This window comes from Xenopus tropicalis, unplaced genomic scaffold (assembly GCF_000004195.4).
Source record: "Xenopus tropicalis strain Nigerian unplaced genomic scaffold, UCB_Xtro_10.0 Sca14, whole genome shotgun sequence".
Taxonomy (NCBI): domain Eukaryota; kingdom Metazoa; phylum Chordata; class Amphibia; order Anura; family Pipidae; genus Xenopus; species Xenopus tropicalis.
Genome location: NW_022279360.1, coordinates 1 through 11,060, shown reverse-complemented (window position 1 = coordinate 11,060; position 11,060 = coordinate 1). Strand labels below are relative to the sequence as shown.

General features: G+C 41.5%; 1 long non-coding RNA gene and 1 pseudogene across 1 annotated transcript; both read left to right on the top strand.

Moving 5' to 3' along the window:
• The first annotated feature begins 2,043 nt into the window (after positions 1-2,043).
• LOC116408203 lies at positions 2,044-3,033 on the top strand (annotated as a pseudogene).
• Positions 3,034-6,638: 3,605 nt separating this feature from the next.
• LOC116408202 lies at positions 6,639-9,515 on the top strand. Its single transcript, XR_004220799.1, has 2 exons — positions 6,639-6,755; positions 9,390-9,515. It is a non-coding gene; the product is annotated as an uncharacterized LOC116408202 (long non-coding RNA).
• Positions 9,516-11,060: the final 1,545 nt, after the last annotated feature.

Genomic DNA, 11,060 nt, shown 5'->3' with positions numbered 1-11,060 from the left:
GGATAGAGTACAAAGAGTGGTTGTAAAATGGAACATTTCTAAATTGGACCGTGTGGTTGGATGTAAACCCAGGGGTCGTCCTTGGGCCTATTGCGTGTTTAACTTGTTTATTAATGACCCTGGAGGTGGGCATAGACAGTACTGTGTCTATTTTTGCTGATGAACACTAAATTGTGCAAAAACTATAAGTTCATGGCAGGATGCTGCCGCTTTGCAAGAGCTGATTTGACAAAAATTGATAACTGGGCAGCAAACTGGAAAATGAGGTTCAATGTTGATAGTGCAAGTTATGCACTTGGTAGAAATAATATAAACGCAAACTCTACTGAATGGTAGTGTTTTTGGGGGGTTTTCCTTAAATGGAGAAGGATCTGGGGGTTTTTGTAGATCGCAAGTTGTCTAATTTCCAGCAGTGTCATTCGTGCTACTAAAGCAATAAAGTGCTGTCTTGTATAAAAAAGGGCATTGACTCAAGGGATTGAGAACATAATTTTGCCCCCTTTATAGGTCCCTTGGTAGGCCTCACCTTGAGTATGCAGTGCGTTTTGGGGCTCCAGTCCTTAAGAAGGATATTAATGAGCTGGAAAGTGCAGAGACTTGCAACTAAACTGGTAAAGGGGATGGAAGATATTAAACTATGAGGTGAAGACTGTCGAGGTTGGGTTTGTTTTCCTCTGGAAAAAGAGGCGCTTGAGAGGGGACAATGATTACTACTGTACAATACATTAGAGGGGATTTATAGGCAGTTGGGGATGTTCTTTTCCCATAAAACAATCACGGCATAGTCCAGAAGGTCACCCCTTTAGATTAGAGGAAAGGAGCTTCCATTTGAAGCAGCGTAGGTGGTTTTCACGGTGAGGCGCAGTGAGGTTGTGGAATGCCCTTTCTAGTGAATGTGGTAATGCAGATTTCTGTTAATTGCCTTTAAGAGGGGCTGGATGAGTTCTTTGATTCAATCAGAATATCAAAAAGGCTATTGGTGATACTAAATTCTACAGTTAGTACTAAGTGTTGTATTTATAGTTTAATGTAATGTGAGTGTATAGATTTGGTAGTGTGGGTTAGTGTGCTGGGTTTACTATTGGATGGAACTTGATGGACACTGGTCTTTTTTCAACCTATGTAACTATGTAACTATGTAACTATGTAACCTAGTACACTACATTTATTCGCAGAAACATTACCATTTCTGACACTAAAGGCGCTAGAAGCTTTTCTCGGTTTGTTAAGAAACGCGCTGCCATTTTAGTAGCTTCCTGTTCAGTTTGCACAATCAGAACACACATTCCTAAAGAAAGGGGGAGGGAGTTCTTAAGCATATTTAGGGGAGGAGGGAGGCAGGAGAGAGGAGGAACTGGCGCAGAATTTCTGGACCACCGGAAATTAAGGATTTTTCCTGAGAAGGAAGTCAGAAACCCAACAAAACATGTCCAAAAAATGAGACATGAATCCTGTGTTTCTTTTGATAAGAAGACCGTGCAGCGTTTCTGTGAGTGCTTACAGCTGACTTACATAGACTTTTCTGATAAAAGCTTAAACTTATTTTTACCTTTCCCTTCTCCTTTAAAAGGCATTCTAACAGAATCTGCACACTTTGAAGGAAGACTTTGCATCCTTTTAAAGAAGAAAGTGGGTTGTGATAAGAGAGCGAAACAAAGGCAGGAGTAAAAAAAAAAGTTTATAATTCTTTAGTTATTTCAAGATACAGAAAATGACATTGTACTATTAAGTGTGGGTGAGTCATATAATTCAGAGCATGGGACTATTATACACTAAAGTTGCAGTCACTTTTTATTTAATACTTAGAAAAAAGCTAGACTTACTGGGCTTTGCCTAGAGATAAATTGAGCAAACCTGTAACATTAACATAATTATCATTAACGGCAGTGTCCACTTTGCCTGATATACAGTTCACAGGAGTTTATTTGAGAATCAAAGTTCATTTTAAGGATGAATAAGCAGAAAGCACCAGGACCTCTGAACTCACATATCAGTGCCTTCCCTACATGTGCAGATCATTCTCCCAGATTTTTCAATCAGATATACAGCCTGGACTGCAAAGTTACAGATGGGTGCCACAGGTTCATCTCCCTCCTGCTGCTTCTTTAGAAGATTCTTCATTCTGTTTGGCGTTGGGCTCTGTGCTGATGGTGGCAGGCTGCTGGTGGTCCCACAGGATGGTAGCCACTGGCTCAGCATGCGTGTGTTGGTGGACAGGTTAGCACAAAATGGTCACCATATCGTCATGGCAATCCCAGAAGTCAATATGTTTTTCAATGATTTAGATAACTACAAAGTGAAAACATTCTCTTCGCCTTACAGCAAAGACGTTTTGGAAAGCCGCGTGAGGCATATGAACCTAGAAATATTTGCAGACCGGATTCTTACAGACAAGATTAAGTTCTTGTATGAAAGCGTATCAAATGGACAATGTCTGTTGTGAGTGCGTGTCAGCACTTCCTGCAGAACTCGACCCTCATTAGGGAACTGGAGAAGGAACATTTTGACGCTATGCTAACTGACTCAGTTTTCCCATGTGGTGAGATAGTCGCTGAACACCTTTCCATCCCTTCTGTGTCCTTCACGAGGGGGGCTGCATTTGGGATGGACCAAATAGGTTCTCAAACCCCTAGTCCTCCCTCCTATGTACCCAGGATGTTCACTGTGTATACAGACAATATGTCTTTCAGCCAGAGGGTGAAGAACTTCCTTATCCACTCCCTGGAACATATCGTTTGCCATATTTTTTATTATCCATATGCACAGATGGCTTCAGATTTTTTGAAAAAAGAAGTTACTGCTATGAGTCTTTTCAGCCGTACTTCCATTTGGCTGATGAGGTATGACTTTGTCTTTGAATTTCCCAGGCCCATAATGCCAAATGTGATTTTAATTGGAGGCATCAACTGTGCCAAGCAGAAGGCCCTACCCCAGGTATGTGCTTTGTTCTATGTGGACAGCACTATGGCAGAAAGGCATCTTGCTTATATGTGTTTAGCTGTTTCATGCCTTCATAGAACCAAACCATTTTAAAAATGTTTGCTGCTCTTGATTGATAAGAACTATACTTTCCTTTTTACTCTCTGTAATTTCCTGATGTGATTTATTATACCCATACAAGATTTTTCTCTGTTCCTCTGTATTCCTTTAGGAAAAAATTTGCACCAGACCAGGGAATAAACACAACTGGATTCACCTGGTGGTGAGATTCACTAGCTACAGGTTTGGCACCCCCAGTGAAATCCGGTCTACTTGTCATTCAGTAAATTGAACTGCCAGGAATGCTACTGAATTCCCCAGTTTGATATATAATAAATCAATCTCAGAAGTAGCAACAATCATTAATGTGGCTGGAACTAATATAAGTCTGAAAAGTTCCCGGTATGAGTCAAAGTAAAAAGGAGTACGTATAAGGATGGAACAGACACTATTTTGCATTTATTACAAAGGAACTTTTCTTGCCTCCCTGCCTGCCTGCCATATCAAACTACTGCTACTGGGAAGAAAATTCTGGGGGAGCACCCTTAGTTCCAACGCAATGATAAATGAATTGATTACAGGGTTGGACTGGGGGTGCCGACCCAGGGGCCCTGCAGGTGCCCCCATGGCCACATCCCCCACACCCCTTAGGGGCCCCCACTGGGCCCCTTCTGTCACCCGTCATCCTCCCCTGAGCGCATGTAAAATTAATGCTTTCAGGCTCGGGGAGTGCTGGCAAAGTGTCAGTCCTGGCCGCCTGGGCCCACTAGGGCCAGGGCCAACTGGGTTTTTCCTGGTGTCCGGTGGCCCAGCCAATGATTAATACATGTTATATTGGTATTCTCTGGAAATTCAATACAACAAATCAATGGGAGGCTGACCCAAAACATTAACTTTACAATAAGTGATATACACACAATAAAACCTGAAACAGAGGAGCTTGTTCACATGTACCCATGCTCTCCACTTGCTCAATCTTTAACACACTCAAATTTAGTTTGCTGTCTCATTCTCAGACCCACAAATGATCAACTGTTCTGGGGTCCTTTTATATCAAGCAGTGTAAAATGATTTATATGGGAAAACTCTGTAAAAAAGTGGTGTAAATAAATAGTGTATTTATAAAGCTGTATTTCTTCTCACATATAATACATATCATTTATTGAAATTCCATTTACACAATCTCATACATGGAGTAACCCATTAATATTAATGGAACATTTGAGGTGGTAAAAACAGAAAACAAATGATAAAAACATCATAAAAAAGATGATAACTATTTATAAATATAGGACATAGTTTCCATTGTTCAAGATGCAAGTTAACAGCACTAAGGCGCACATACAGTGTTGTAGAATGTATAGAGTATAGCACTTTGTTGGATGCCTGCGTCCCGCAAATATCAAGCTATTAGGAACGCCCCTACCCGACAGGCATGCCTAGCGGAACGCGAGCAATCACACTGGCTAACCTGCAGGGCCTGCATAGACACAGACAGATAGATCACAGTTTACATTCAGTGCGTAAAAAACACAAGAAAATATTACATTTGTACTGGGGGTAATATATGGGTCCCCCACCCAAACCCATTTTGGGTACTCTATCCCTGAATCCCTCCGTTAGGAACACTCACTCTCTTTTAAGAAAAGCTCAGCTGTTTACCTTCTGGAGCACTAAAAAAATTGCTTTGCCTGCAGCACTAAAACATTATTTTGCCTTAGTCCTGCTGATGCACTCTTACCTTCCAATTTGTCCTGTATTGTAAGCTCTATGGGGGCAGGGACTCCTTCCTACTGTGTCTCATACCCCATGGCACTTATTCCTTGTGTATTTATACATTATTTATTTATAACACTTGTCCTCCTGTGTGTAATTTTGTATTGTGTAAGATTATACAGCGCTGCGTACCCTTGTGGCACTTTATAAAGTTATACATGCGATACTGTACATACACATACCCCCAACTGTCCGCTTTAAGCGGGACAGTCCCGCTTCTATAGCTCATCCCCCGTCCCGGGTTGGTTTCCGGAAATGCGGGACATTCATAGAAGGATCCGTGACAGCGGGATGAGCGCTCCGACTCCTTGCGCTGCTTCTCCATGTGGCTCCTTCTTCCGGCGGTCCCTGGCCCTTTTATAAGGTTGCGCCCGTGCGTAATGACGTCACATGTACACACGGGGCGCAACCTTATAAAAGGGCCAGGGACGCCGGCGAAGGAGCCACAGGAGAGAAGCACGCGAAGGAGTCGGAGCGCGTATGGGGGCTCTGGTGTTTGGGGGCTCTGTGTATGGGGGGCCTCTTGTTTGGGGGGGCCTCTGTGTTTGGGGGGCTCTGTGTATGGGGGCTCGTGTATGGGGGGACTCTGTGTTATGGGGGACTCTGTGTATGGGGGCCTCTGTGTATGGGGGGCCTCTGTGTTTGGGGGGCTCTGTGTATGGGGGCTCTTGTGTTTGGGGGGCCTCTGTGTATGGGGGCTCTGTGTATGGAGGGGCACTGTGTATGGGGCCTCTGTGTTTGGGGGGCCTCTGTGTATGGGGGGGCACTGTGTATGTGGGGGCACTGTGTATGGGGGGCACTGTGTATGGAGGGGGCTCTGTGTATAAAGGGTACTGTATATAAAGGGGTACTGTGTATGGGGGTACTGTATATGGGGAGGCTCTGTGTATGAAGGGCACTGTGTAGTGGGGCTCTGTGGGCTTCTTAGGTAGTACAGTATGAGGGTATAGCACATTTGCATCTGATCCCACCATTTCAACTATATAAAGGAGTATTTTAGAAAAAAATGGGGTGTGTTAATTGGGCGTGGTCACAAAAGTGGGCGTGGTCAAAATTTGCCCCTCTTTTTGTTTTTCAAATGTTGGGAGGTATGCATACATTATCTATGATACTGCCAATACCTGTCATACTTTCCATGTATAACCATACCGTGGGGACCTCACTTTAACCACCTTTTCTTAGACTAAGCACCCATTACTGAAATGGCTAGCTCGAAATAACGAGCTAGTTTAAATCAGAATGAGCAGTGTTTGGAGACCTAGTAAATAGCGTGTCTCCAGCCACCTGGATCAATATAAATTCTAAATAGATAAAAAATGTATTGGGAGGAGAGATGTTTCCCAAACATCTGTGGGGCCCCTTCCCTCCGTCAGCCTCCTGCCACCTATACACTGCCCGCAGAAACAAAACTACCATGTAGTAGACCCACCGCTCCCGGTCCTCTTGTGCCCTGGGATCACCGCAGCCGCAGGCGGATATTATACCATTAATAGTTCTGAACTGCGTTGCTTATAAAATAATAATCTTTTTTTTTTTAAAATAATATAATCTTTTGTCAGTGCTTATCGATACCAGAGTTTTTCCACTCTAGTTGAATTAAAACTTGCAAAACAACCAACAAAAGTAGGTTATGTATTTATTTAAATAGAAAGTAATGTTACACGGCACTACTACAGTTATAAAAACGGGGCTGCAACTTTTAATAAAACTTCCACATGATAAAAGTATCTTCTAAACCGGTTTGTGTAATGACCCGGAAGTCGACTCTGTGTCGCCAAGGTTAACGCGGAGCCGGAAGTCTTGCTGTGGCCGTTGCTTCCGGTTAAGTACCATGTCTGTGCAGGAGATACAGGAGCATTTCAAAACCAATAATAAGACCGAGAGTTCTCGGCGCACAGTGCAAAGGTTCATTCGGTGGCTTGGAGCTGTGATGGGAGGCGCCTGGCGTCGGGCTCCTTTGACAGACTGCGAGCGTGTTTGTGCTGGAAAAGGACCGGCTGGTGAGTAATAGCGCCCAGACAGAGACCCAGGCGTGTGTTGGGGTCGCTGTCGCATATATATGTATATATATATATATATATTTTTTTTTTCTATCATTTCTATCCTATCTGCATTACCGTTAAACTGCACTGGCACCCAGGTAGATCTGAAACACAACCAGCACCAAGGGCCTTGTGGTTCAAACAAATATTGGTGTATTATAATTGCATGTACAACTGACGTTTCGGTCCCTTGGGACCTTTTTCAAGGTACCGAAACGTTGGTTGTACATGCAATATAATACACTAATACTTGTTTGAACCACAAGACCCTTGGTGCTGGTTGTGTTTGATTTGGTGTCTATTTGGTATTCCGTGCCCAGGGGCAGCTACATTGTAGCAACTTTCGGAGTGGTTGCTGTCGTGTTGACTTGTATGTATGTATGTATATAAAAAAGATGCTAGTAAGCAGCACACCATTAGTTAAAAGTTGATACCTGGGTGCCTGTGCGCCAAAAAATTAACAGGCTCGGATGACGGCACACACAGGATTTGCACATAGAAGTCACTGGGTCAAATGAAAATTAATTGCATCAGAGGTTTATTAATTCCACATTTCAGCTCCCTGACGAAAGCTCCTGTGTGGAGCTGAAACGTTGGAATTAATAAACCCTGAGCAATTAATTTTCATTTGACCCAGTGACTTCTATGTGCAAATCCTGTGTATGTATGTAATTATATATATATATATATATATATATATATATTATATATATATACACACACACACAACCCCCTTCTGTGGTGCTGCTCAGCATTGAGGTGGGCTGCCAGCCAGTACATTCCCACGTTCAGCTTCTGGGGTTCTTTTGCATCATAATCAAAGCTTAAACTTCTCAGTCTGCTTTAATCTGAAGTTGAGAGACAGTGAGTAGCATATACCTACATTTACTTTACTCAGTGTCCCCCGCACCCACAGGGAAGTGCTGTCACTGTATGCAAGGGGTGTATATGCTATCTCTGTCCTTAGTTACTTTTCTCTAGGTACTGAGTTACCTTTCCTCCCCACTACAAACACATACCGCAGATTAGGAAGGACTGTATTTTTTCCCAGAAAAGGGGCAGCCCTACAGCAGATTAGACCATAGTGTATGTAAAGTGATAGGATTTTTAGATTGTTAGCTCACTGGGGACAGGGACTGACATAAATTTGATTTAATCAAGGTAATGGAATATTGTGACATTATATAAATAGAAATAAAAAATCCCAAATTACTAAAAGGTTGCACACTGTCAAATCACTTTTATTAAGGGTGAAGATCCTCTGACCCAAGACGTCTGTGTAGGCCTGCAGATATGAACAGATCGTTTGCCCAACCCAAGTCAAACATTCTAATCACCCTCATTTGGCCTAGTGTGGGGTCAGGCTATTAGGCTGAGATTTACTCATTTAGCTTTCTGATGAAATGAGCAATTGTTTAGCCAGCTTTACATGTACTTAGACCTTATGTCTCTAATAACAGTCACCTGATACAGAGCAACAAAATCTCAAAATATTTATCTGTGCCTCTTTTTCAAGTTTTTAGTTCTAAATTCTGTGCTTCCATGGCATCTGTGGTTGTGTTGCCATTTGTGCATGTTAAAAGCAAGGAAAGTGTTCTTACCGGCTTATCCACTAACAGAATATTGAGCTGAACCTAATCGCTAAGTTATATTATGTAAAAAGTGCCTCCCTGACTTACATTCACTTCTTTTTGTTGCGTGGTCTGTATCGCTAAGCCACGCGCCATGTTTTTCTTGATTACATGATGGATTATGAGTCTGCAGTGTCTCTGTGCATGCGCAACATAATCTGTCCCTTTACCCTGCATGTTGCTGACTCATTCTTGCTCACGCTGACCAATCCTGCTGCTGACTTGAAAGTGATACTGACACGAAAAAAAACAACTTTTTCAAATCTAAATCTACATAAAAAGTTGGCTATAGGTTGTGTTGATCATTTTTTGCTGATAGGGCTGCTTTTGTAGTAATTGTTACTTGAATCCCAAAACCTGACTGTTTTGCCAGCCTGACTGTCCCTTCTCAGCCTGTCAGTTACAGCTTCTAATGCTAACGGCCTCCTGCTGGACAAATATGGCAGCCCTCATAGTAGGAACATGGGGGATCAGATAGGGAATGTAAAAGCATTGGGCAATACTTTTATGGCAAAATTATAAATAGCATGCAAAGACAATGTTATGACAGATGTAAAAATGGTTTCATTTCTGGTGTCAGTATCTCTTTAAGGCGCATGCTCCGGTCTTGGTCTCAGACCCTACAGAATTATGGGTAATTTGAAAGGAGAACTCAGCCTTTTTTTTTTTCCCCAGTGCACTGCTGCAGGCAAAGGACTCCGTCAAGGGTGACTTTGTCAAAATCGCGCCACCGGTGTATGCCATCCCACCAGTGGTTTTACATTCTAGCTGGTGGAAATGGCATTTTGGGGAGATCCTCGTGTGTCACAGCCCTTAGGGCTGAACTGGATGCAAACAATGCCACATATAATGGAGAATAGAGACAATAAGGAACTTGAGTAGGGCACATCAGGACTACTATCTATTGGACTACTCACATTGCATTTCTACTTTCATTCTGATTGTGTTTATTTATTTTTAGACCAAAGAAAATAACTACCGTGGGCATGGGGACAGTGTAAGACCAACTCTGCTGGCATCCTTACAATCCAGACTTATTTGTCACTGCATCTGGAGATAAAACAATACGCATATGGGATGTTAGAAAATGGAAAATGCCATCTCCACTATTAGTACGAAGGGTAGGTATTGTCAGTTGCAAAGCAGCTAAATCCCCTTAATATATTGATTAATTGTTTCATGAATCACGTTTAGAAATTCCCTGCATAAACAAAAACACTTTTATACTGAAACTGACTCCATCACTGAAATCATTACTGTGCCTGACACTTCATAACCTGATTGACTTGCACTCTTTCCTTTCATTAATGTGGAGCTAGTGTGGGAGAGGCCCAAAATTGGCCAGATGGGCAGGCTTGATTGCCCTGCATCGGCTCATTTATGTGGTCCTTGCTCCAATGGCTCCTATACCGTTGGAATTTGATCGCTTGGCCCTACGGCTCTGGTATCACCCACCGTAGGTTGAGCATATCAGGGAAAGGTCTGCTTGTTTGTCGACCTTGCCAAATGAGTGGATCTTAAACTGTATGGCCACCTTTACTTATCGAAATTTACTCAGTGTTCATTATGTTTTAGGTAGTTTTATCTGTTTTAGATATTAGCTGTTTTTTTTTAGTTTTTTACAGGTATGGTATCCTTATCCAAAAAAACCTATTACAGGTATAGCTGTTTTTTTTAGTTTTTTACAGGTATGTTATCCCTTATCCAAAAAACCTATTACAGGTATAGGACCCGTTATCCAGAATGCTCGGGACAAGGGTATTCCGGATAAGGTTGTTCCGTTTAATTTGGATCTTCATACCTTAAGTCTACTGAAAACCAATAAAACATTAATTAAATACAAATAGGATTTTTTTGCATCAATAAGGATTACTTATATCTTAGTTGGATCAAGTACAGGTACAGTTTTATTTTTACAGAGAAAAAAATCTGAATTACTTGATTGAAATGGCGTCTATGGGAGACAGGCTTTCCGTAAGTTGGAGCTTTCTGGATAATGGATTTCCGGATAAGGGGTCCAATACCTGTATCTAGAAAGCTGCAACTTAAGATCTCCCATAGAGATTTGAACCATATACTTTTTAAAAATGATTTATTTTTATCTGTATAATAAACAGTATTGGGATCCCAACTAAGCTTAATCGATCTGTATTAGTGGTAATTCATAATGGATTTATTAATGTTTAAATTACATTTAACAGACTTAAATATGGTGATCCAAATTATGGAACAAACCCTTATCTGGAAAACTGCAGGTACCAGCAGTCCAGAAAAATACATCCTATAATATACAGCTAGGAAGCTTTTTGAAGGCCCATACTGTCACACCATAACTGTTCTATGCACTACTTGTACTTCCTGCACTTTAACACTTGGGTTGCTGACTTAATTGAGCCAAAAGTTTGGTATTAGTAATTTAAAATGAAATATCTCATGAACCATTTAAAATAAGAAATTAATGTAAATGTCAAATATTTCCAGGAAGGTTGATTTAAGTTTACATCATTTAATTTTTTGGGTTTAGATTCCCTTTAACAGTTTGCATTTTAAATGTTGTTTTAGTTATTTTTTGTTATTTCAAAACAATTTTTAGGGGAAAATATTAACATCTGCTGGAGCCCGATGGATCTCT